At 48.6% G+C, this 27,673-nt stretch overlaps 1 long non-coding RNA gene across 1 annotated transcript in view; it reads right to left on the bottom strand.

Moving 5' to 3' along the window:
• Positions 1 to 7,483: 7,483 nt before the first annotated feature.
• Positions 7,484 to 27,673, bottom strand: part of LOC125330489 — a 92,001-nt gene continuing 71,811 nt past the window's right edge. The window contains exons 8-13 of the long non-coding RNA XR_007205564.1: positions 18,577 to 18,702; positions 18,152 to 18,236; positions 17,303 to 17,437; positions 13,510 to 13,639; positions 12,051 to 12,195; positions 7,484 to 9,139 (exon numbers count right to left, since the gene is read on the bottom strand). This is a non-coding gene — a long non-coding RNA (uncharacterized LOC125330489). The remainder of the gene's footprint in view (positions 9,140 to 12,050; positions 12,196 to 13,509; positions 13,640 to 17,302; positions 17,438 to 18,151; positions 18,237 to 18,576; positions 18,703 to 27,673) is intronic.

Here is a 27,673-nt window from a genome sequence, read left to right as displayed (position 1 = left end):
ACAGCAAGTCCTGCCTTTGCTCCTTTTCCCCACAAAAGCAAGCCCCAGAGCTCCAAAGCCATTGCCCTGCAAACCCTACAGCAGGATCTTGGCATAAGGCAGGAATGGGACTTTTGGTTGGTGCAAGGGATTCACCTTTTTCACACCCAACTGTCCTCTGGCATTCGGTGGCAATGGGATGACCAACTTGTGTGCATGTCCCTGAGGATTTATATGTACTGAAGTGGGACTGACCTTAGGCTGGTTGGGAGATGGTGTATTCAGTTAGGGATAACTCCGTTTTCATGGGGCAAGGATGAAGAATATTCTGGTCTTCAGCAGCACTTGCCAAGCTCACAATGCTGGGCTTTTGTCCTCCATCATGAAATTCGGTACCACTGGCTTTTTCCAGTGTCAGAGCTAAGTGACAAACCCAAAACCTCAATGACATCTCTGGGGTGAAACAAACGGCAAGGCATTTTGGATGGTCTGGGCTCTGATACCCAATTCAAAATGCTTCTGAACAAAAGAACTCTGAATGCCTGGATCTCCCCCATGAAAAAACCCTCAGGTTCTTGAAGAGGCTTCTGTGTGGTGAAGAAGTCAAGTCCTGTGTCTGTTTGGTCTTCCTCGATATTACTGGTGGTTGTCTTGGTGAGAGTTCAAAACGAAAACACCCACTGTGGGCTGTATCAGGCTCCCCCCAGCCCAGCCAGCCCTTGTGCACCCAAGATGTGTCACCTTAGGACACTCTGCATCTTGGGAGGGAAGAGAAATGAGGAGCAGCCATGTGGCTTCCACAGAGCCGAAGAGCAGCACAGGCTTCAGGGACAAAAAACCTCAAAGGGCTCATGAAGTTTCTAGTTGTGTCCCCTGACACAGGGATGGCCGCAATTCAAGAGTGATACCGCAACTGGGGTCCCACACATACACACACCAAGACTCTCCTGGGTTCAGCAGCATTGGGATACTCCTGTTATGCACATGTGCTCAGCTGCTGAAGTGAAACAGGGCGCCTGAGTTAATCCAGAGACAGAGCACACTTGGAAGAGATGGAGAGGTTGAACCCTCTCACCGCATGCAAAACCCCTTCACAGTTTGAAACCATGTAAAAGAAGAGACCTCCACAGGCTCCTTGTCCTAGAAGTCAGATCAAAAATGAATAGTTGTATGTGTTCCCCCTCTTTAGATGATGCATTTTCTAAACTTCTTCCAAGTGTTTCCAAATAAACAGAGGAAAAAGTTCATCCCAGGCTGATGTACCAGTGTTCATAACACTCATGGCAGGCCCTTGCAGAGCCTCTTGGCCCACCGGGCCCTGCATGGGCACAGAGGACCCCATAAAATCTCCCTGGCTGTCGCTCCTCGAGCCCAGCAAGGGTCTTGGTGAGGGATCCATGGAGTTTCCCTCACAACAGTCTCCTTTCTTCCCGGTGCCCGTGGTTCCCTTTGTGTTTACGATAACACAGGGATGCTTTATTGCATTTCGCCCGCCCGCTGCCATGGCAACCAGCAGTTGCTGCTTGCTGTAAAAATAACCCTCCTTCTTTGATAGATTTCACTTGAGTGAAAATAACCCTTAAAAATAGGTTGAAATTTCCATACTAACTCTTCCAGGAGGTTTCAGGGAGGCGAGAATGAATTCCTTCAGCCTTGGCACCAAGCTCTCACAGAGGAGCCCATGAGGATGCTTTTTGGGAGCCCCCACTAGCCAGGTCCCCCAGGGTTATGGTGGTGCTGATGACATAGAAGCCTGGAATTGTTTGGATTTGAAGGGACATTAAAAATCACCTAATTCCAACCATTTTGCCATGGGCAGGGACACTTTTTGCTAGACTCAGGGCCCCATCCAACCTGGCCTTGAACATTCCAAGGGATGGGGCATGCACAGATTCTCTGGGAAACCTATGCCAGGGCCTCACCACTCTCACAGGGCAGAATCTTTCCCTGAACCTATTCTCTTCCAGTTTGAAATCAATCCCCCTTGTCCTTTCTCTAAATACGTTTGTAAAAAGTCCCTCTCCATCTTTCTTGTAGGCTTTCTTCAGGTACTGGGAGGCCAAAACTAGGTCACCCCAAATCCTTCAGTTTTCCAGGCTGAGCAATCCCAATTATCTCAACCTTTCCTCATAGGAGAGGTGCTCCACCCCTCTAATCATCTCAGTGGCCTTCCCTGGACTCAGCCCAACAGGGGCAATGTCCTTCCTGTGCTGGGGACCCCAGACCCCTGAGCTGGATGCAGCACTACAAGTGGAAATATGTACATAGGAAAAGGGCTATGTCCACTACCATGGCCCATGGTGCCATTTTTGCACAGCACATCAATGGATGGGCCAGTGGATGTGGTGGACTTTCTGGGCTTCTTGTTATTTACTGCAAAGAGAAGAGGTGGTGTCCCCTCATTAGCTGTTTGGGGACCTAGTTGGGATAAAGCTCAGCTTCATCTTCTCAGCTCCTGTGCGCCATGGCCTCAAAAAAAAGGCTTTTCCCTTCTCCAAGGCACAGGGACCATGGGAGCTGGTGCTCTCCATCAGCACATTTTGCCACTGGCCATCAGGAAAGCTTCAGCATGGGTTTGGGATAGATAGATCAGAATGCATTAACAGCCAGAACTGGATCTCTCCCCCAAAAAAAGCTCTGCTCATGCCTGGGAGAGCTGTAATGGCCATCTCTCCACAGGCTGCATGCCCAGGCTCCTGGGGCAGCAATGCTGTGAGATTCATGGCTGATGCTGATGCTGATCCTGGGAGAGGTTCAAGTCTCCCTCCTTTGCTTCCAAGCACCTGTACTGGTCCGAGCCAGCAGAAAGGTACCCAGAGCACTGCTCCTGGATCAATGAGGGTGTTGCTCTCACACATGCTCTTGACTCATCCTCAGCCCAGAAGGTCTTTTTTTTCTCTTCTGGCTCATTTCTTTCCTTTTTGTTCTCCCAAACATTCAACTACTCTACCTCCAAATAAAAGCCAATTCACATTTTAGAGGTGGTCCCTGATTCCTCCCATGAGTTTAGGTGAGTCGAACCATAAGAAGTGGAGTAATGAGATTATGATTAAAAGCACACCTTGATAGTGGAGCATCCATCAAGCTGTCATAGAAATCGTATCTCGGAGGCTGCTCTCATCAATCTGACCTTTCAATTATTACCCAGAGTTCATGACTCTAAGTGTATATAATGCCTACCTCAAATCTGGGAACACACGCCTTTGTTTTTTTGGCTTGCCTTCTGCATGGCTGTTCGAGGTCCCCTTCACTGGCACATCAGCGACACTTTATGATGCAAATTAGCTTAAATTAGCTCTTCCCTCACCCAAAAGTTTGGTAACAAGATCAAAACACTACCAGGGCACCTGAAGGCAGCTGTTTGAAATTTTTATCAGTATAATTTTTGCTTTTTCTCAGCTATTTTAAAGCCAGTAGCCACTAAGGCTAACTCCAGGAGTGCTCTCAGCCCACACCCTGCTTTGCCTCGTGTCCCTACTGAGAGAGGAGGCTGCTCCATCTGTGCCACAGCACTTCTCCAACAGGGAAGGCCCCTCCAATCCAGCCAGGACAAGCTCACCCAGGAATCAGCACAGATGATATTTTCTGCCCAAACACCACTGGAAAATCTTGGTTTTGCGAGCTACACCCCAGCTAACCCAGTATTTCAGGAGCAAGATGGAGTCTAATTCAGCTTTCCATTGGCATCATTGGAGAATTCCTCTGCATATCTCTAGGACCAGAGCACCACTCACCTCCAACCAGCTCTATGTATCACACCCCACCATCTGTCCAGTCTGGGGGTTCTCAGGCTGAGATAAGACACAACTTGCTTGGCACCAGCTTGGCACCTCGTTGGGTCCAAGTGAATTTCCATAGGCCACAGAGTTACCAAGCAATGAAATCCTGCCTGAGCCTTTTGTACAGTAACACATGTAGGACATAGGGCTGTCCACAGGGAATGCCTGGCACCTGGGAATGGTGCATCCTCCGGCTCCATGCCAGCTCTGCTAACAGAAGAACAAGAAAGAGCTGGCTCTTCCTACACAGCAAGTTAGGAAGTTGTTTCTAGACTGAATAAAACAAATGAAGCCATTTGCTTTATTGTTTTCCTCCAAAGAAACTATCTGGTTTTTTATAAAGGTAAACTTCCCTGCTTTTCCTGTTTGTGACTTTTCACAAACAAGAAATCGTAGCACACACATTACAGAAGAAAAGAAATCCCTGGTTGGTAGAGAAAAGACAGAGGAAATAGATATGCCTTGATTTGGGATGTTTGACAAATCAGGCCCTGAAGATATTTTCTGGTGTTTGTATTATTGTAGGGTCTGTGCAGCTTTCTTGTATGAGTAACTATGGAATGGAAGATCTTTTGCAAAAATCTCTGTACTGCTCAGGCGCCTGAACTGTGGGAATTTCCACAAGTGCCTGGAAACCAACACCAGACTTCCAGTGTGACCTACAATTCTGCAGCAAAGCTGTTCAGGTGAGGCCAGGTGAGACCAGGAGAGAGTCAAAGACACTCTCAAAAGAGGGAGCAGCTTTCAGCAGTGACCCTGAGGCCAACACAGCATTAGGGCATTTCTCTGCTAACACCTGGTAATCCACACATCCCTTCCCAGTGAAGATGAGGGTGGATCCCACACCTCCCTCCATCGCAGCCCAGCCCAGCTAGCATCACTGCAGACTCATTGCTAAGCCACTGCCATTACTGGCAAACCAGACAAGTTTTCAAGGGAAAAAACACTTAGCAACATTTCAGGCACAACTCTGTTTTGAAAGCTTTACAAAAGCCTAATTTGTTGAAAGAGTAAAGGCAAACAGTAATGCATCCCCAGTGCCCCAGCTCAATGGTGGGGACAGTTGTCCTTCAGCTTCAAGATGAGCACAGGACAAGGATTCATCAGCCACGCAGCCATCACAGTCTCTTTTTTGACATAACTCTTGTCACCAGTCCCATTATGCTGCACTGCAGAGCTCTGAGAACTATCTCACCAAGTCAGTTTAAATATCTCCATAGCATGGGTTTCCCAAAAGCCACCCAAGAGATCCCATCTAGCTGAGCGACCACATGTCTCTCCCTCGTGGTGCTCAAAATGAGCCTCAAGAAGCTGAGCCCAGAACTCACAGTCCAGCTCCTTGTGCCTTGCAAACCTAACCCCCCTGCAGAGGGTTCAGTCTTGTTTCTAGAAGCCCAATGCAGGTTCCCCTCTGTCTGAGGACAAGGCCAGAGAGCCACACACCACTGTCCTTTCTCTCCTCTCTGGCAGCCACATCAACAAGCAGTCTGGAGGCCACTACATCTGCAGTGCAGCCACTGCAGGATCCAGGTTGCTCTCTCCCAGCCTGGCCTCCACACGTCTCATGCCAGCAGAATCTGATGACAGCACCAGCTGGAGCTTCTCTGTCATGAAAAGGAAATGAAACCTGCAAAAGGCCCACTTCCATTTTCCCATTCTCCCTCTGAGACCAAGCCTTCACTCTAAGGAGTGAAGTCTCTGCTGTTTTAGGGAAAAACATTTCATTTACATCTCCGTAATATCCCAAAAGGAAGAGGCTAGTTACAATTATCAACCCTGGCTGCTACACAGAACAAGCTGATGGGCCCATGAGTGTGTCTGACCAAGCAGTGTCCACCTCACCCATACCAAAACCTGTCACTGGAGAAAGGTAGCCCCTTTGGCTGGGCTGGGAGGGGGAGGAGAGGCCACCAGTTGTGCTCCTAGTGAGAGGAAAGTTCCCACTCTCCGAGGAGCAGAGGGGCCGGCACACTCCCACTTCACCTCTGCCCTTAAAACAATACTTAATGCCTCCCTTAAGGTGGTAACTGCAGTCAAGCTGTGCTGTCAGGAATGCTCTAATCCTGTGCTAATTTATTTTATCAAATTAAAAAATGAGCATCCATGGAACACCAGAGACCTCCTGTTCTCAGGGTCCCAGCAGAAAGCTGCATGATCCCTTTGTAAAGAGGGTTGGGGAGGGTTGTTGCTTTGCTTCTTTTTTTTGCCAAGAATATAAAATTAATAAAACAGGATTAAGGGAGATATGGTTTTAACCGATTCCTTAATCCCAGAGAATAATTAATGAGAGCAATGCACCACTTGGCTTGACTCTCCCCACATTTGAATAATAAATAGCATCCCCCCCCAAAAAAAAAAAAAAGGAGGAAAAAGGAACAAGAAGGTTGAGCTGTAAATTCTTAATACAAAGAACTTTTGCCATATGTATGTGTGCATCGCCTTGTGGTCTTGGATCTAGAAAATACAGATTATAAGGAAAGCAGAGACCAGTTTTGGCCACACACAGATGTGTTTAAGCCAAGATTTACGGGAATCTCCACACCTTTAAGAAACAAAATACCACTAAAAGTCTGCATAAATTGCCCATGCTAAGCTCTGCATGCAAACATCAGCCAAGACTGACTTGGGTGCCACAATCCCAGTGCAACGTACCAGCCTCAGTCAGAGCCACTCACTCTTAATATTCCAACCTGCTTAAAATACAGAATCTGAACTCCTGTGACATTCATCTTCATATTCCCAACAACACCATGTGCCAAGGGCAGGGCTGGCCTACTACAGGAACAGCTCTGTAAAGATGTGCAGATGGGATTTAGGCCACTGGACTTGAACCACTGAATAGCTGTTTAAGTACAAGGCTACCTGTAGGGTCTTCTAGTCAACAGAGCAAGGGGTGTGGGGTCCTCCAGCTTAGGCACCTATTTTATGATGGGAGGAACCATCTTTTAGAAGGACAAGGAACCCTCTGAGGGGTACATCTTAAATTCAAATGTATCCCTACTGTCTTGCCTTGGAGATGGAACATGGCTTCCTAGGGCTTACTCCAAGAGTTCCCGGAGACCACCATGTTTCATAATTGTCTCTCAGTTCCTGGCCACTGCTCACCTGCCCTGAGGAGCTGTTCTTCTGAGGAGTCCCAGCATGCAGAAGGAAGTTTACCATCACACAGCTTCTCAAAGGATGGTCTCACCACTCTTTAATAATCTTCTTGACTCCAAGGGGAAACAAGGATCTCTTGAGGAGTAATTTTTTAACTGATAAATAGATACCAATAGTGGACCTATGTCAGACTTTCACGTGACATCACCTTGACCTAGACAAGACAAGGGCAGCCCCATTTAGGGGTAGGAAGCCCTGGATCCTAGAAGAGCATCTTAGTTTTGGAGGCCCACACCAGCTGACGGGGCAGGAGGTCAGGGACATAAGGAGGCACATCTGAATAAACACAGTCCCATCCCTGCCTGCAGCCCTTGTTAAGGCCGGCCTCTGCTTTGAACTCCTTCGTGATGAAATGATTAATGAATGCTGTGCAGACCTCTTCCCTTCCTTCCCCTGCTTTCACCTGCCACACAGAGCAATACCAAACGAGGTGATCATGACAAACACAGCTCTAATTCTTTATTAATATTAATCAGAGGCAACCTTTCCATTGACACCAGAACCCGTGCATGTGTTGGCAGGGAGGGGATAATACCATGGCAGTGACATTTCTTGGGTAGGCAATTTTATTTTATTTTTTTTTTTATCTCGCACCTTCCCTTCCCCCCCTTTAATATGGGCAAGTGATACCTTGTACAAACAGAGGAAGAAAGAAGCTGATTAAATAGCAGAGTTGGAGCATAATGAAAGAAAAAGCCCACTGCAAACATCTGCTGATTGTTTTAAACAGGAGGCACCGGGAGGTGGATTTCAGGTGATACCATGGTGGCTTCTCTCATAATCCCAGCTAAGGCAGCATTAGGGCTTTGGAGCTCAGGGTGAATTTCATCCAGTCCCTGCTGGCAAGGAAAGAGGCTTAGGCAGGATAGCAAACCTCAGTCCCATCTCGGAGCAGGGCTGGGAGAACCACAAAGACACACCATAAAGCTGCCCTGAGACAAAAGGGGCCCTTTCCTTGTGCCACCACACCAAAGGGGAAGTATTATGGGTAGCAGTGTGGACACAGCCATCTCACCGACACACATTCCTACACAGCAAGTTAGGAAGTTGTTTCTAGACTGAATAAAACAAATGAAGCCATTTGCTTCATTGCTGTTCACGTGTGGCTCAAGACAGGAAGCAGAAGATGAAGGTCCCTGGTCACCTACAAGAGGTGCACCTTTCCAGCTGGAGGTGGGTTCACATGAGCAGCCACTTGCTGGGATCCGCACTGGTGAATGAGAGATCACTTTGGGTTGGAAAGGACCTTTGAAAGTCACCTAAACATTAGATTTGCAGGGTGAGAAAAGCTGTTTGTGGGAGAAGCCATCCAATCCATAAGGATGGAGACAACCATGTCCCCTCCTTACCCTAGGGGAGCTGGGCACTTTTCTCCAGCTGGGAGGATGGTCACTGAGCACAGGCAAGACCTACAGGTTTCCTTTGCCGCCCAGTTGTTGATTTTCCAGCTTTCCCCATCCTAATAGCCAAGGGACTGCAGGGAGATCTGTACCGAGAGAAGCCCCTGATTCTCGGCTAAGTGCAACTTCCCTCTCTCTGTCTCTTAAAACAAATAGATTTTCATTGAAATCAACATATCTTTCTGAATTGAATAGGTTTTCATGGGGACAATAAATTTCTTCAAAACAATGCATTTTTATTACAACATATTTTTGTTCAAACCAATACTTTTTGACAACCAGATATTAATGACCAGGCCAAAGCCATAAATTTGCCTCAAACTATGTGTTTACTCATGGAAGGAAATAATTTTTCTCATACAAATACATTTTTATTTGAATCAATCCTCTTTTTTTCCACCCCCAAAAATCAGATACACTTCTGGGAAGGAAGGGGGAAAGCTGCGTACCCAGGAAAGCCCCTTCACTTTGACAGGTATTGAGTGCTTGTGAGGATTGTCTCACTCCCACCTTCCAAAGCCCAGAAGCTCCAGAGGTCACGTGAAGCTTAAAACATAAACTTTTTTTCCATTGCCAACGTACCCACATTGTCACCCAGCTTCAGGCAGGTCCTGCAGAAAAAAAGGTTATGTCTCACTCCCCTTGTTTTGCTGTTTGCTGTTTGAAGTTGTGTTTGCAGAACCCAGTTAAATAATCCAGAGCAGGGCAGAGATGCTCAGGAAGGGCTGTCCATGCCTTGGACTCCTCCATCCACTTTGAGGAAGCTTTTTGTTGCTCTTGGTTTTGGGAATTTTTTTCATCTGAGATGGCTGCTGCAAGGCCCTGGGGACACACACACGGGTCAGATATGTCTCATTAGTCCTGTGTCTTTCCTTGCAACCCACCTCTCAAACCTCCTTGAAGCCCATGTGAGAGACCTGAGCCCCCTGTGTGGGGTCCAGCCCACCAGGGATGTTGGTCCTGCACATCCCTGGCCCCGAAGAGCCCAATCCTGCTCCAGCAGTGAGGGCCTGAGAGGTGCAGGAGGAATGGGGACAAGGGGTTGGCATCAGGGCTGTGTTTGCTGGAGTTGCAAAGGCTTTGGCTGCTACTTTTGCAACTAATTCAAAGCCTAAGCAGGAGCAAATCCCTCATCTCCTCCAGATCCTGTTTCCCCAGCTGACCATCCATACCAGACACATCCCCCCACTTCAGCAGCTGCCCACACTCACGCGCACCTGAGCCCTAATCGAGAAAAATCATGTTTTGGTGGCAAGTAGCTGCATTCAACTGCTTTGAGCCACATTTCCAAGCCTGGACCTGAGTCAGAGCCTGGGGATCCCAGGCAGTCGGAACATTAGGGGCTGACAAGGGTTCATTTCCCGTGGCCCCTGTTGGCCACTCTTTGTTGAGCTTCCCCAGCCCATGTAAACATGCTAATTGCTTGGGCTCAGCACAGGGCTGGATTCCGTGCTGTTTGTTTTCCATTGAATAGGATTAGGGATTCTGACACCAATGATTAATCGCCGTGCTGCAGACGGCTGACGAGCCCGGGGAAGGCGTCCTCTCTGAGCGGAGAGCATGCACAATCTCTGCCAAGCAGCTGCCACTGACTTCTATCTAACCCTCTGCATCTTGCCCTTTATCCTCCCTCTTCTACCAAAATGTCTCATATTCACCAAGCCAACCCCAGGCTCCCAGGGAGCAGTGGGAGAGGGGCCCTGGGCATCCCCTGCCCTGCTGTCAGCCACCTCGATGCCCCATCCTCTGTGCCACTTCCTACACCAGCTTATCCCTCCATCCCGTGTTGCAAAAACCCTCCCAACACACTGCAATGCTTCAGCCAGCCCTTCTCATACTTCCTATTAATGGCCAGGGAGATTCACAAAATTTTTCCAGCTGTCATCACCAGGGCACAGAAACATCACATAGCAGCCACGTCTCTTCACCAAGCAACGTAAAGGCACCAAATGCCCCACCAGTGCCCCTCAATGGGCACAGGGCACCCAGCACTGGCCCCCAGGCCCCTTCCAAGTCCAAAGGATGTCCAGGGATCTGAGCAAGGCAGAGAAGAGCAATGGGAGCACTGAATGCCTTTGCCACCTCTACCCTCTGCTCATGGCTGCAGAAACATTTCTGTGTTCCCATTTTGCCCAGCAGCAGGTGAAGAAGGGATAGAGCAGAAGAGGTGGGAGAGGAGAAAGGCTGGAGAAAGCGGCCTTACAGGAGGCAAACCTCAAATAGTTGCAACCATTGAGATTACCTCTACTCCTGACCTTGCAGAAGGAGTGCTGGAGGCAAATCCACCCATCTCTGCTGGTGCCTTGTGCAACATACTGTCACTCAGACAAGTGATGTTCATAATGGGTTTGTGGGAAAGGCCTGGCCTGCCTTTCCATCTGTACCTTCTGCTGACTCCCCTCTCCAGCACTGCCTCCCCATACGACATTCCCTTGAATTATTTAGACTGGTAAATCTTCCTGCATCTCACATCTTTAGTCCATCTGTTAGCTGGGGCTTTGCCTTTATAGGAACTGTCCTTTATGCATGCCGGCATCTGTCAACAGTACACTTGCCTCTTTTATTCATGATCTTCCGTGGGAGATGGTACAAGCTGCAGAAATGCCTCATTTCTGGTATGCATTTCATTTTAATGGAAGATTACATGACTGGGGCCCATTTTATTACTTCTTGCCCTGCACATTCATCCATCACAAGCCCCATTTGCTGAGCCTGCACTGGGACAGCAGCCATCAGCCTGCTCACGTTGGATTCCTCCCATGCTGCTCTCTCCCCCCCTTCAGGATGGGGAGGAAGCACATTTTGTTCAAGGAGGGGAAGGACAGCAAGGGGAACTGATCCACCACGGGGCTTGGAGTTAAGTCAGGGTGGTGGCTAAGCCCAGTAGTTCTGGGAATCAGGCCTGGGAATCCAGGGGTCTCACCCCAACATGTATCTCCTATACCTGTGTTCAGCTTCACACAGTCCCTTCCCAATCCACACCACCAATGGGTGTTGGGGTGCGGCTGCTGAATACCTCAGGGCTCCTTGGAAACACTCCACACCCCCAAATAAACACACACAAGTTCCTTAGCTCCCTTCCTCAAGCCATCCATGATTCCCTGCACATCCCACTCCCACCTTGCACACACACACACGCTGCTCACATGCAGCACCGGGAGCAGCATAAATAAAATCAATGTGAACCAGCAGTGGTAATTAAACTGCCGGTGGTATTTGCAGCCTCTCTCTCCTGTAAGGAAGGTTGCATGCAATTAGTGAAAACATTTTGGACTGGGAACAGTGCCAGTTTGCTCTGTCCTTTCTTTCAACTCCCACAGAAACCCAAGGACCCCTGATTATGCTCCAGACTGCAAAAATAAAACCCCAGTAAAAACATTCCACTTCTACATTGTGGTTCCCTGAATTAAGGGTTTACTGTGACCTGAGACAGCAAGCAGGGTCAGAGGGGCCAGAAATGGAGGTGACCTCCTCAGAGATGTGGGGACTTCCCCAGCCCACAGTCCTCAGGCAGCATGAGACACAGGTGGCCATTTTAACCCAGAAAACAGTGTCTGTCCTCAAAAATCCCAGCCATGAGACTTTGCACTAAGGAGAATTTCTTCTCCATCTTGTTCAGATGAGATTTCAACATTTTCACTAAAGACTTGCTCCAAAAGTTAGGGCAACCCTGGTGTCTTGATGGGGTTCAGACAACACTTTTAGTTTAACTTGGTTAGAAAATGGAACTTACATGAAGTAATATGAGCCAGTCCTCAGCTGAGACTCCAAGTCAGTCCTTGGTGGGCTTCGAAGCATGGAAAACCTGAACAATAATCATTCAAAGCATGGAAAACCTGAACCATAATCATCACTGTTGGCTGGGATGCCAGTTCTGGCTGGGAAAGAAAAATGAACAGCTTTTGGATGACAAGGAACCCTATGGAAAAGCCAGTATTCTTGAGCAACCTACAATATTAGTACATACTAAAAAAATAGGAAAAAATTGCCATAAATAACGTGCTAACTACCACAGCAGAAATTCAGGGGGAGAGAGCCCAGACATGCCTGGAGAAGAAATATGTCAGGCAACTGTCTCCAAACCAACTGGGATGAGCTGGAAGAGGCCAAGCATCTCCTGCAGACGGGGAAAGAGCCCTTGCCAGAAGCTGCTCCCACGCACACGCACGGTGCTTCAGAGTCAGTGGGGAAACCTGTGAGCGAGAGCTCCTCGCCCAGCAGCCAGGAGGAAACAGCACCACGTGTGTCCCATATGGCAGGAGAAACTGGGAAGAGTCTGGGCAAGCAGCTACAGCAGAGACTGAGGGAAGCAGACAACACATTTCATCGGGTTGCTCAGCTAAATGGTCACAGTAACTTCCACCTAATGTTCAAAACAACCTTAACTCTGCCCCTATTTCACACCCAGTAACCCCCTCTAGTAGCTGCTCTCCGTATTGTCCAACCTGATGGCATAACTCAGCAATTTCCTTTCAGGAATCAATGAGAACAAATGAAAATTTAATACATTCTCCAGACAACCCAACTCCTTTCTCTCCCCCATGGTAAATAAATAATGTGCTAGTCAAATGATGGATGGAGTGCTCAGAAACTGGTGGCCGAGTGCTATTAGGGGTCGGGGAGGATGGTGGAGATGTGGTCTAGCACAGGATGACGTGGTGGCCATGGCTGATTTCAGCACATAAAGAAACCAGGAGCGAGAGGGGAGGCACAGGGAAGTGTCTGGTTGATGCAGGAAGGGAGCATGGAGCAGGCTGGGCTGTCTTGTTAGGGCTTATACACAGGGCTTATTTGGTTTCTCCACATGACTAAATCCAAACCCTGGTGCTGTCAATGAGGAAAAAACCAAGTGAAATTCCTTTTGTCTTCAGCCAGGTTTGGGTCAGGAGATTTGGCTGGATGAGGATGTGAGATTTTGGCTTATCTGGCAGCAAGTGGCTGGACAAGGCAGAGAATGGTCTGAGGGATCTTCAGCCAGCACAACAGAGGGACAACCGAATGCAGATGCACTGCATGTCTCTCAGAGCCAACAGGAAAGGTGGAAAAATGGAGCTAAAAACTAAGGAGGGGAGACCTGACTGCAACATCACCTGGACAGGGAAGAGGTAAAGTTTCTTACTTGCTCCCCAGGTTGGGTGACCTTTTACAACCTGTGTCCTGGAACACATGCTTGTCTAGGAATTGTATCTCACCTCAAATGAAATGTAGAGGTTTGCCTTTTCCCTTTGGGCTGTCAGATGTGTCCCTGGAGCTCCACAGAACATGGCCATGTGGAGTCAAGACAGGGCTGTTGGAGATGAAGCTGGGATGCACTAGCAGGACCTGCTGGAGAAACAACTGTCAACCTGCAGCTCCCAAAGTGTGTGGTGGACAGGACAGATGGTGGCTGCCAGGGACATTAACCTGGGGCAGATCTCCACATCTTCACCAGGACAGGACATTGCACTCATTAACTTGTAATAATCCACACCTTCAAGCCCAGGTTTGGAGCTCAGGTCTAGGAACCTGAGGGAGCAGTACTGACTTCATTTCTCACTGCAAGCCACTGAGCAAACACAACATCTGTACCTCCCAGAGGCCAGGTCCCAGGTGGTGTGTGTGGTCCTCCTCGCATCCCCCTCTCTTGCACCACACAGCTCTGGCTTCTGATCCCCTTGAACTTCAGGATGCACAAACAGTGCCTGCATTGCCTCGTCCCACAGCTGTGCTTATCTCCCAAGCCGACTGTGTACCTCCTTATCTCTGGGGAGAGCCTCTGTGTAAATATTGCTGTAAATTCTTTGGCTTCCCTTCCAAGTAGCGCTGTTCTTTAATGCCTTCCTTGTAAGACCTGCTTGCCCTACCCCAAGCCATTAGCTGTAACAGGACATTAATACGGAGGGGGTTTGGTATCTCTCAGGGATGTTGACCTCTTTCACTAGAAGCAAGGCACCCATTACAGAGCAATGATAAATCACAAGCCTTCCACTCCTTCCCCAGCAGGCACTTCTTTGCATGCATAAATACAAACAAGAGGCGCCCTCGCTCCCTGCATTAACTCAGGCAACACCCAAAAGCTTTGTCAAGCCTGGGGCCAGCTTGTCCCCTCAGGTCTCCCTCACCTCTGTGCATCCTCACAGAGCAAGGCACCCTCCAGCCTCTGGGTCCCAGTGTGGTCTTCCTTTGTGCAGGTCATAGCTACATCCATGTGTAGCTCCAGAATCAGTGAGCCAGAGCATCAACTCTTGAAACCATGGTGCTGCCAGAGACATCACAGTTGTTCACACAGCACCAGGTGGACAGACACCCAGTGGGCCAGGGAAGGACAAAAATCATCACTGTTTTCCTTCACAGTGGGACAGCACCTCCCCATCACCTCTGCCAGCCAGGCTGTCTGAGAGCAGAGACTCTACCCAAAGCTTCCCAAAGAAGGCAGCATTTCTCCAGACAGCCCATTTTTTGTTATATTAAGGAGCTGTTGTGTTCAATGTTGAGCACGAGCTTTGCCCATTGAGCTGACCAAGCACAGAAGACACAGCAGGCCTCATGACCTGCACAGGGAGTGGGACACACTAACAGAAACCTTTGGATGTCACCAGAGCTGGGCTGCCACCATCCCTGTCCCCAAGCTCATAGAATCATAGAATATCCTGAATTGGAAGGGATCCACAAGGATCATCAAAGTGCAACTCCTGGCCCTCCACAGGACTACCTCAAGAATCACAAGCTCTACTCCACCTGAACCAACCTCAGACTCACAACTACAAGCCAGAAAAGAGTCTTACAGATACCAGGCCTCCAGAAATTTTCCTGACATTCTTTAACATGTTTTTCTACCGTGACAGTCAGTTCTTAAAAACCTTCTTCCATTCCTCTCTTTTTTTTTTTTTTGGCATAAAATCAAAAATACACTTGGAGACCTTGCTGGCTTGAACCTTCAGATTCAGACTTTGAGAGCTGACAACCCTGTTTTCACTATTGTTTTTTAAGCAAGGAGGAAAAAGAAGCACCAAGCACCAAAAGCAAGAAATTTGGCTGAAAATTGACATGTTCGGAGAAAAATTCTGCTCTGGCAGGAAAAAAAAAAAAAAAATCAACATCTGTTTGTCAGAGAATTGCTTTTGACAGGAAACTATTGACCAGGTCTAACAAGCAGGGTTGGACCTGTTGGAGTAGGAGCATGGGTTTCCTCATCCATCCCGCAGTCTGTAGTGCAGGAGTGCTGAGTCCAGCCAGCTCCTGTCTGCATTAGCAGCCAATTTGCTCTCAGACCTTCATGGAGGAGCTGGAAAGCTGGAGAGCATCTGAGCCATGCACATCCTTGTCCAGGGTTGTGCTCCCGTGCAGCAGCTCCGATCAGGGAATGGAGTGTGTTCCTGGCATGCCCTCCTCTGCACTCATAAACAGCCTCTTGCAGCCACCTCTGCTCATCCTTTAATTACATTAAGGCAAGATTTCTGCTGAGCCCAGCACAAAGCTGGATGCCTGGTGGTGCGAGGAGAAGCAGGTGTTCCTCCTGGTCCTGGCTCTGCTCACCCCATCCTGGTGTTCTGCCTCAGTTTCCCTGGTTTGACAAGTGTTCCTCACCCTCACACAATGTTGCTGTGCTCTGCTTGCAGCTAAATACTAACCCACCCTCACAGCAAATTTTTTTGCTTAGTTTGAACAAACAAATTAAAAAGCCCCAAATTATCACCAGCTGATTCAGAGCAACAAGTCTGGTCGGAGCAGATTGAAGGGTTGGATCTAAACTGCTGGGAATGAATGAATCCCCTCCATTCCTGCACTGTGTCCAGGCACAGCTGTTTCCTTGGCTGTTGTTCTACTTTGGACTCTGGCTGCCACATTTAAAACTTCTCTGCTTTTCCATGCTCACCTCCTTCCTGGCAGCTCAAGGGCTTTCGCTCCCTGGGGCTATCATTAATCGGTTGTGATTAGAGGTCAGCTATAACCCTTTCACAGCAGCCCCTTGACTTCACTCTCACCCTAGGGAATGCACTCAGGGACAGAGAAAGAAGCATGTTGAAATATGGCTTTTTTTCCCCCCTTCCTTACTGTAAAGCCCTCACTGTCATCAGAGTAAGGAGCTGTTCACACTTGTGACACAAAGCCAGGAAATCAAGGCTCTCTTACTCCAGACTCTGCAGCTGGTTAATGACCTTGGGCAAAGGGCTCCATTTCTCTGTGCCTTAGTTTTCAGTGATACTTTAAAAAAAAAATATGGGGGAAGAGAAGGATTGTATTTCTAATAAGGGCACTGGCTCCAAAGATGAGACCTAGAGGGCAAAGTCTGACTGTGACACCATTAGCAAGCCATGTCACCAGCTCTTGGTAGCAGAGAGAGTTTCCAAGGAAGGTGCTTTCCAGCCTAAATGAAATGGGAAGGCACAGGCTGAAGGTGAGAGCTGGGCTGGGCAAGGCTCATCAGCCCTGCACCAAACATGGTGGTCACTGAACCACACAGAAAATGGGGTGGGGACAATGGGAATTCACTGTAGGATCAAGCTCCATCTAAGTCACTTTTTACAGGAGCATACATGTGCAACATGGGCAGATCACAACAGCCTTTTTGCAGTCCAAGCAGCCCTGTAGGGGCAAACATGACTTCAATTATGTGTGATAAAGGCCGTCTGGTATGGTGGGATCTGCTCTCAACCTGCAGCTGCCTGACCATGAAACCTGTTTGCTCCCAGTACATTTCCATTCCCTGTCCCACCTGGAGCAATTTAGCAGAGGAAGATCTCTCTCCCAAGGAGCAACACAACAAGACCCAGGCTTCAGTAAGGCATTAATGCCATATAAATAACCATGGAGCCATCAGAGGTGCAAATCCGCTTTGCTGTTCTACATGATAACACCCTTATAAAGGGACAGCTCATTTGGCAGGTTATTCCCTGCCAGGATGAAGGGAATGATAAGGACATCGGCTAACCTGTTGGTAAATGATGGGAGGTGGATTCCACACAAGCCCATAAAATTAATCCCTACAGATCAATCTTTCCTCACCTATTTTTCTGCAATTGCCTGGCAGGCAAAAATATGCACAAGTGATGATGAGGTATATCCAATCTTCTCCTAGTAGGATATGGGTTTCCATTCAAGCCCAAGACTTCAGGATGTCCATAAAGGCAACTCTCCAGCCTAGTGTAAAAGAGAGCCTTTAGCATCTCATTATGCAGAGGGGTAAATTATGCCATAGTAAGTCATCAATTCTTCTCGTCTCTACTGGACAAGGATGGCTGAGAGGACCTGGCAATGAGGACCATGTTGGGAAGGATGAGAAAAAGAAGCCAGTCAGAGACATTGGTTTAGGACATGCTGTCTGCCTCTGTGGCTTTCTCAGCTGTGGCCCCAAAAACCATCAAAGCATGCTGCTGCCAGGTCACAGCATGAGGATGCAGCAAGAGTGACATTGTCATACACATACAGGTGTGATGTCACCTATATATATGTTCAGCTGTCCAGACAGATCTTTAGTGGGTAAAAACTTGTAGGTTTTAGACCAAACCCATGGAAAACTGGACCTTTATCAGGAGCTTTGTTCCTGCTGGACATTTAAAATGGCGCCACTGAGCGGGAGCCATCACCATTCCCACTGAGGGATGAGTGAAACAGCAGGTACAACTGGGGCCGGGTAACAGAGCTGGGAAATTATGTCCTGAGTTACACAGAACATTCAAATCCTTTTTATGTGGACACCTCTGAGTGCTGCTGCAGGCAGCAGAGGAGCTCAGAAGCAGGGTTAGCAGTGGGTAGGAATGCCACTTGATCCAAGCACAAGTGCAAGGACTTTAAAGATGAATTTGTACCTGGGACAAGTTCACATTGGCTTCAGAAAAATATCAGGCGTGGTACCTGCCAGAGCCAGGGATCCTCTTCAAGAGATGGGGAAGCCTTCAGCATGCAGTCAAGCAGAACACTCCTTCTAGAGGTATTAAAGCTGTAAATAAATTAATTCACATGTCACTGGTGGCTGAGAAGTTTGGGGAGAGAGTCAGGGATCAAGTGGCATAGGCACAACATGGGGCAGAGCCAGGATGGCTCTGGATCCTGGAAGTCTCCCCTCCTCCTTCTCAAAAGGAGCAGAGAAAGGAGGGACTGTGGCAGGCAGCACAATGGCTGAGGACCAGGCAGAAGAGCCCCATGAAGGGGATAAGAAAAAGGCCAGAGGGGACTAAAGTGGACAAGGAGTGAATAAAAGGTGCTTGGACAGGCTGGGAAAGGGAGGCTGGTTGCAAACCACACCTGGAAAGCCAGACCAGCCCAGGTTAAACTCTTACCACTCACACAGTTTTCCATGGAGATATATTCCCAGTTGCTGAAGTCAGAGACTATGGGTTGTAGGAAGCATCCCACAGATTTCGGAGGTTTCTTGGCTATAGCTCTGCTCAACAATACCTGTTTTGCTGGAAGAAAAAAGCACAAAAAGCAAAGGCTGCTGCATGTTCTTTCCCAGTAGCATGCAAGTATTCAGCCATCTGTAAACATCTGGAAGCTGGTGGAGTTCAGCACTAGATGTACTTTCCCAAAAGAAGAGGACAAAAGTGACACGGTTTTGTGAAAAATGAGGGCATTTATAATGAGATCCTTCTGGAAATCATTGGAACTGGGACCCCCTGGAAGCTCTTGACTGGGTTAACTCCTGTTGAAATGAGAACATCCGTGAACAAGGGCCACAGGGACCCAAACAAACAGAACTGCAAAACTCTGTGCCCACCAGCCAGAATTTGGGCTATTTAATAAAAAGTTGCTATTCTGACCACATCAAGTCCACTTACCTTTCTGGCCTGGAGACATGACTTGAGCAGGTCCTCTCACAGAGGCCACACATGGACAAGTCCTGGAGGTTGACACAGCCCCTGGATCAATTTTGAACCTGGAGGGGGACTTCAACCTCAAAGCAGCACATTTGGGTCACCTCTCCTGCTTACACTGGTACCAGTTCCTTGGCCCTGGAAAGTTAGACCCACTCTGTGTCAGACCTCAGCTTTCCAGAGCCAGGTTTGAACACTTCAGTCCCTGGAGCCTCGCCTGAGCTGTCAACGCAGTGAGGGGGAAGGAGAAATGTACTGTCAGGAAATGTAATCTCTGAAAAGTGCAGAAATCCAACTGTGGGAGGATTTACAGGAGTTCAAAACTAAGGGACGCCAGGAAAGACAGCTAAATAAACACATAGATCATGCATCTTGAAAGCTGATGTCAAGATCGTAAAAAATCAACTCGATTATAGGAGCAGACAGGTGGCGATTGGTGCAACCACTACGCGTCGTGTCCTGGAGCCTCTGGCTGGCCCTGTCCACTGGAAAGAGCACCCAGCAGATGTTTTCCTGATTATAAATGCTGTATAATTTATAATCCACAGCTTTGCACTTAAAACGATCCTGAAGCTGTGGGGAGGCCAAGGGGTAGAGAGGCCAAATCCCTCCCATCCATTAATGCAACCAGGCCCCATCACTGCCCAGTGACATGGAGAACAGGCTGCTCCCGTGATGTGTTAGGGACTGGGTGCTCTCAGCAACAAGTATGGGGGACCTTAGAACGTCAGTTTGATGCCATCGAGTTACCTGCTTTTGCATCCTGCTCCAGAGCCACCATGAACATCCACCATGTGACAGCAGCAGAGGTGTATTGCTCCTGGGAAGAGAAGTCCCTCTCGATGCTATGCCAGGCTCTGCAAAAGGCAATCAAGCTCTTTTCATCCTTTTCTCTCTCTTCAGAAGTTGTCTGAGTCTTGCCAAGATGTCCATGAGAAATTTGCAAGTGTTATGGCTCATATCACTCAGAATTTGCAGAGCAGCACCTTGAAATGGAAAATCCAGCACTTCCTCCCCCTTTAGGAAAATCACATCTAGGGGCCCACGGGGGAAAACAACGAGCTATAAAAGTGTTCTGAACATCTCTTCTCATCTTGGCACAGAACACTGCTCTGGGCTTTGCCAGCAAAGGAAATTGAGCACCTCGAATGCCTGGTTTGAGACGATAAACAGACTTGCTCCCAGCCAGCTGAAATTGCTCCAGTGATCCCTACGGCCTGATGTTCCTGGGCAGATCTCAGTGCCCCCCTTTACCAACGGCTGAAACCACATACCCTGGGCTGGGCACCCAGACTGACACTGGGATGTCAACTGCAGAGCCACGGGACATGCTCCCTGCTGGGACATGGAGGAGCACAGCCTGATGGAAGGATGTCCACCCAAGGGCCAGAAGAGCTGATGGGGTCTTGCCCAGAGCTGCCTCAGGTGGTTTCAGGCTCATGTGTGAGCAAGAGAAGACTTTTTGGGACAACAGCTGGCTCCCAAGTTACAAAGTGCTACTGCAGCTGAGCTGACAAACCCTCTGTGGGCTAGAGGGACTCCCCAGCTCAACTCCCTGCTAACCCAGCACTCCCTGCTCATATGGCCACATTCCCATGGGGAGAAAGTGGAGCAGATGCAGACAGCACGTCCTGGCTTGCAGCACTGTCCTTCCCAAAGGAGATCCCACTGAGGCTGGGAAAGACGCTGGAAACACGCCGAGGGCCAGGGAAAGGCTGCCCGCCCAGGTGGGGCTCAGCCCGAGCCCCCCAGCCGGGCTTCCCTGCTGCCGGCAGCCCAAGCCAGCAGTCTCTGACCCCCCTCTAGTGGCTATAAAACATAGCCAAGTTCACGAACCCACCGCCACAGCCACCTGCTCTGAGCGCCAAGCAGGCTCTGGGTGCTGGCACCCCGGGCTGGGGGGCAACTGGCCCCGGCAAGGCGAGGGCAAAGCTCTGGACCAGGAGAGCGATGGGATGCCCAGCTCAGTTCCATCTCCCAGCCCAAACCCACCCTCCAGCCCCGCTGCGGGGAGGATGCTGAGACATGGAGAGAAGGTGGTGCCAGGGCTATATTCCATCCTATGCCCTCCATTTATTAATAAATAAAGAAATAATAATCTAAAAGCAAAGATCCCCCTCCAAGTCCCCACAGAGTGGTGGAAGAGGCCACCAGAGGCAATCTCCCTCCACACTGTAGAGCAAGGCTCTGCCCTTGCTCTGGAGCACAGGACACACCTGAGGGGAGCAGACACACCTGAGGGCTACCTGCACAGCAAGGCTGGGAGCAACCGTGCCCCTGCTCCACCCCAGAGGCACAGACTTCACCAGGGACAGATTTTCAGCCACTGTCAGCTGGGACAGGACAAGGAACCAGGAAGCACTTCCTTGCTGCAAGGCCCAGAGGAGATCCCACTCCCTGATCCTGAAAGGATGAGAGTCGGAGATGTAACCCTCTCATGGGAAAGCAGCAGCCCTAAGGCAACACAGCACAGAGGCAACAGCATCCCCTGAGAGCTTCTTCCTCCAGCCCCAAGGAGAAAACAGGGGAACCAGGGCGGGTTTGGAGGAGGATTTAGGTGGCAACGGGCACAGCCTCACCAGCAGGGTTGATAAGAGCATCTCTGCAGGGCTGGGATCCCAAATCCCAAAGGCTTTCCTGCTGCAGCAGTCACGCATCCACATACATCCTCCCAAAGAGGCCCATGGGCTCTGTACCCCTCCAGCCCTCCTCAAGTTCACATTGAGACAGTGCCATGAACATCGAATCACAAAATAATTGTTATAATAAGTGCTGTAAAACATGCTGGTGCTTTTTAGCTTCCCAAGGAAAGTGGCTTATGCAATTACACCGTAGGCTTGTGTGTTTCAATTGCTTTGGAACCTGTCAGCTAATTTTAACCCAATTTAGTAGAGACAGAAAACTCAGAGAGTTTTAGTTTCACTAGGCTGTCAGCTAAAGGACAGACACCTTCTTAGTGTCCTCCCTTGAGCAAGGGCTGCAGTGTGAGCTCAGCCTCTTACCAGACACCAGAGACTCCCCGTGACCTTAACAAGCAAACCAGTGCAGGAAAGGGGGGATACAAGAGCTCCCATCCCTCGCCCAATCTCATGACAAACCTGTGGAAAAGCTGCCTTTCCACCTGCCTCAACTCTAACCATTAAACCCCATCACATTTCATTTTTCTCTGGGAAGCTTAGTTCTTTTCATCCTACGTTTTTGATAAACTAAAAAAGTACAGTTTCCTTTGGCTAGTGATTACCATCAAACACCATTAAAAGAAAAACTTGAGAAGGCTTTTCACCAGAAATTAAGATGTTCTTTTTCCTCTTTTTTTCCCCCTCTTTTTAATTGCTCACTAGGGAAGGGCAAGAGAATGAACTGAGCATTTTTGGGCAAAAGTGACAAAAACTGTGATGAAATATAAGGCAATCCAGTCACATTTGGATGGAAGAAATGTTCTACCAGCTACAGAGTGTTGCCACCTGCCAAACATCTGACCTTGAAAGATCGGGCCAGGTTTAGTATGCGTGGTACAGACAGGGTTTTAATACAAGAGTTTCAGCTATATATAGGAACTCATCCATTTTCATTCTTTAAAACAAAATGCAGAAGAAAAGCCTTGGTGGAGCCCGGGTGTTTGGTAGCCAGTGTACCCTGGCAGCACTGAGAGGCTGACAATGCAGGAGAGCCCAAAGGAAGGAGCCTGGGAAACCTCTCCAGGGGACATGGTGTGAGACCATGGTTAGTGGTCAGCTCTCAAAACAATCTGCTTGTGTTTGGCTGGGGCTGTCAAGATGAAATTAATCTTGCCTGGGCAGTCAAAGTTTGGATCTACCTTCGCTAGCCTCTAATGAAAAATGCATAGTGGCAAGCATTGGAAAATCCCTGACACTCAGCACCAGAGGGTACATTTAAGTAATTTTATGAATATAGATCAATAAAACTAATGCACTTACAGCTGCTGTGTGAAGTATTCAAGCTAGAATAAAAGTCATCTTGTATTACAAAGCCCTGTATTAATTCCTTGCACCTATTGTTTTACATATTCAATTAATCTTAGTTGGCAGAGAGCAACTCATACACAGTATTAAAAGCACAAGGCACATGAGGCTGTATCAGAGAGCCCAGACATCTTCATAATCAGGAGTGAGCTTGGAGGAAGGTGCCCCTACAAGAGCCCACTGCCTGCAGGCTGGAGGATAAGACATCAGGTGGACTGGAGACATGAGAGGAAGTCTATGGCCATGCTGGGACTTCCAAATCCCTGCGTGTGTGGTGTCCAGGACAGCACATGTCTCTGGGGACTTGTTCAGAGAGGGATCTCGAAGCATCAGGAACTGCAGGAAGAAACACCTTCACAACTTAGGTGGGGATGGAATTAAGACCTGGAGCACTGGTCACTACAAGACCCGGCCATTTGCCTGTGATTCACTTCCAGTACCAGCCAGAGGAGCAGAGGAGGTGTGAGATAATCCATAAGGTTGGACTAAGAGCCTTTCTCAGCCTTTGTGGGGCTGGTTTGCCAAAATCTCTCAAATGCCAGCACATCTCACTTAGCTGCAGGGAAAAGCTATTCATTGAACAGCTATTTTAGGGATCTCCTCAGGGAATTTGGAACAGAAATCTGTTGGACATGATAAACCATTACATTAGAGGTCCAGACCATCAAACCAGTTAGTCTAAAAGCTGTCAGCCTGGACTTGCCAGCCTCTGCATTTTCAAAACCATACTTTGTGTGGACCCAAAAGCACTTCACACCACATGAATGTTGGTATTCGAGTGCCCCACACTGCTGTGAACCCAGACCAGCCTGAGAGCTGGGCAATCAAATCCAGCCATGTCTTTGGAAAGGTTAGCTCTCAGCTGGTAACTGAGGGAAGAAGAGGCAAAGAGTTCTCTAGTATCTCCCATGAGGCTACAAAGGTTTGGAGGTCTTGACTCCAGCCACACTGCCAGTCCCCTCTCAACAGAGGTACTCCAGCAAAACACCCAGCCCCAACTCATCCACCTCTGACTGTTCAGAGCATCCCCTCTGGAGGCTTTGACCAGCTCTCCAGAGGAGGAAACAGTCAGACATGTCAGGTATGTCACTGCTCTCCCCACTGCCACCACACAATTACCAAAATGGTGTCTGGGTCTCTTTCTCCAGCAAGGGTCATAACCTTTGCCAACACTGTGGCCATTGTGACATTCATTAAGCTGACAGTGCTTAACACACTGCTTGCTGTGATGAATCTGGTGTTGGAGGGCTGCTCTGTTCTGTCACTGGGCAAGAAAGAGAATGCCCTTCAAGGTGGCACTGCTGGCCCACCCTCACAGCTGCTCACCATGTATCACTCCTGACTCACCCAGCATTTTACAAACCAGCCCTGGACTGTTGACCAAAATGACAGCACACTCTACATTGGGAGCAAAACCTACTCAGTGCCTTCAGAAAAGCCCTGTACCTCAATCTTAAAAGACAAAGGAATGGTTAAAAAAATACCCAAAGAAAGCCCACTGAAAGCACAGCATCCAGTGTGATCCAGCAGACAGAGAGCACCATTGATAGAGATCTATGCTAGCCTATTAATAACACAATGCTAGGCTCGCATCTGGACTCATTTCACTTGTATATTAATCATGTACGTTCCATATAATAAGCCCTGTGTGTTGCCACAAGGTAGGACACCCTTATTCCCACATGGCAGGTTTAATGACTTTGCAAGGCTAATAAAGCCCTGCTTTCTGAAAGGATGCTGGAGTTGGGTCCCTACCAAAGTGAGGTTCTCAGAAGGTAATAAAACACCAAGGAGATGCTATCTAGTGGATTTGGAGCATTTCACTCCCTTGAAAGTCAGGTCGACAGCTGATTTAAAGTTTCCAGCTGGGTCATACAAAAGTCAACAGCGGCTCCATCCAGCCAGGTTCAGAGTTTGAATATTTATGGTGTCAATCTGAAATCCAGATAACCACAAATAATCCAAACCCATTAACTCCCCCCTTATCCAGAGAAGAAAGCTCTCTGGACGTTAATGCCCATATTTCTGGGGCTACCACGGGATCATGGGCAGAAGGCTGTTCTTTCTGTTTCTTTTTTTTTTTTATTATTATTCTTTTTTTTTTCCCTAACTGAAGGTTATGATGCAGTGATGGCGGTGTGTCAGGCAGTTCCCGCCAGATCCACCTGCCTTCCAGGAAAGCTGGAGTGGGCATCACGTGAGTGGAGCTGTTTGGAAGCACTGAGACTCTTGCATCCAGGTCAAGTCCAGTCCACCAGGGAATAGCCTGATAAATTGCCATCATCACTGCACTGCAGGGCAGGAGTGCAAGGTAATGATCCCTGCTCGCACGCTGGCCAGGGAGCTGCCCAGCACAGCCATGGGAGGAGGCACGCACATCTCCCAAGGAATGCTGCCCAGGAAGCACTCTCACCCAGGAGATGGAGCAATCCTGCTCCTTTGTCCTGCAGAAATTGGTCTGAGTGTCAGGGCATGCTCCCCTCCAGGGCTCCGCAGACATAGATCCCTGCGCCCCAGGGCTGGGCCCAGCACAGTGATGGGGTACTGCATCCCATCATGGGCAGAGCAGCTTCCCAAGGGAGGCCTAGAGGTGATGTGGGGCAACAGGAGATGCCAAGGAAAAAGGAAAAGAAAAAAAAGAACAGACAAAATGCCAAAAATAGAGGCTGCTCGCTTGGATTATCTGAGCCTGAGCAGGGCTGGCATCCCGGCAGAAGGACTTGCTGAACGGAGCTATAGAGGGAGCAGAGCACTCCTTCCCTACCCACCCACCAGCTGGATCAAGCTGAGGAATTATATTACAGTGACACACCAGCCCTTGGGGGAGGCCATGCCTGAAGCACAGTACAGATCCTTCTGCAGACATCCCGCAGAACACAGAATACTCCAGCGGGTTAGAACAAGGGTGTCATGAACAGGAATCTGCTGCAATACCCCAGACAGGAGCCATCATCCTGGGAGATCTTGGCACACTGCCTCTGGCCTCTCGGCAAAAGCTCCTGAAGAAATCAATCTCAGAGCTTTCAGTGGTGGTTTTGCATCTCTGTTGGCAACTTGGATCCACAATGTCAGCTGTTAACCCCATCTTTATGGCTTCTCCCTTGCATAAAGGCTTGGAAGAAAGTCTTTCTTTAAAGGGAAAAGAAGTGCTGCTGGTTATCTGGTGTGCTCAGGAGACCTTTGTGGGTAGGTATGCGCAAGCCCAGGAACTGGGAGCAAGCACCTGGAGCAACATACAGAGCATGTAGGAGCAGCAGCATTCCAGATTTTGACACGGCCACTACAGGGACAGCCCCACACAGATGTGTGTTGGAACAGATCTGCAACAGAGCTGCTGGTGCTTGCCAGAGCCATGAGCAGTCCAAGGCATTTGCCAAGTCCTGGGACTTGCTACAACAAGGTTGTGGATATGGCAAGCCAAAGGAATCAGCGGGATGCTGGCAAGGAGGGCAGAGCAACTTTAGATAAGAGCAGAACCAGAGTGAACTCAACAGATTATTCTGGCAAATATCTGTCCAGAAATACGCCCCTAAAGACTAGGCTGAGTTTTTCCTCTGCTGCTGGAGAAGAGTTAGTGCTCCTTGGTGGGTTTTAGGAGGATTAGTACAAGTATTAGAGTTAAAAATAGTTTTGTAACTGTCTTCATGGACATAGAGGAACATGCCTAAATATAACATTAATTTCCATATGTCATCCAAATGGCTGCTTAATAAAAGCAGGGACTGAAACAACATGACGTGCATTTTTCCCATCAACTCACGTGGGCTCCAGAGTGCATCCTATCGCACAAACAAAGCAGCTCCTGTTGGAGCTCCATCAGATGCTGTGGGCTGGAAACATTTTGCTTTTTCACCTCAGTTCAGGTGTCTGGAGTGAGGCTGCCATCCTTTTACTGCCCCTCCCTCCAAGCAGCTTTGGGAATGGGCTTTACTGATGTGATGTTGGATATTAGGAGTTTCAAAAGCTGTTTGGGGCTGTTCTAGGTACCCAAACCCAATGATAAACTGGGAGGTTTGTGCAGGTAAGATTGTGAAGACAAAGGCAGGCAGAGACTGTGCAGCACTAAATCATTCTACCCACTGCATGATTGTGAAATTACACTGAAAATCGATTCATCTGAAGAGGAAAGGAAGTTGGTTCCCTCTGTTGTAATAGCAATTTGAGATGTTGACACACATCTCTGTTTTGACAGATCTGTGGGGCAAAGTTAAGCTTGAGCGGGTGGTGGAAGTCATTCAGGGTGATAATCAACACACAATAATTACAAGGCAAAAGGGGGAGTTGGCTGGATACCTTAATTATGCATTTTCAGACTTTCTAAACATTCAAGGATCTCACTAAATCAGTCTGCTATTTTCAGAAAGGAAAATATTATTGTGCGGTTGGAATGCCAACAGAGGAGTACACAGAAATATCGGTATGCGGAGTGCAATTACACTCTGTTCCTTCTGGGCTCAGTGAGATTTAGGAGAAGAATTGCCCCTGTTCTCTCCCGCCTGCACACGAGGGCTACTGGGCTTGACCAGGGTCACCTGCTCAGCACATCAGGCTGGGGCCAAAGCAGAGAAGGGACACGTCAC

The sequence above is a fragment of the Corvus hawaiiensis genome, chromosome 9 (assembly GCF_020740725.1).
Source record: "Corvus hawaiiensis isolate bCorHaw1 chromosome 9, bCorHaw1.pri.cur, whole genome shotgun sequence".
NCBI lineage: Eukaryota > Metazoa > Chordata > Aves > Passeriformes > Corvidae > Corvus > Corvus hawaiiensis.
This window is presented reverse-complemented; position numbering and strand designations above follow the sequence as displayed.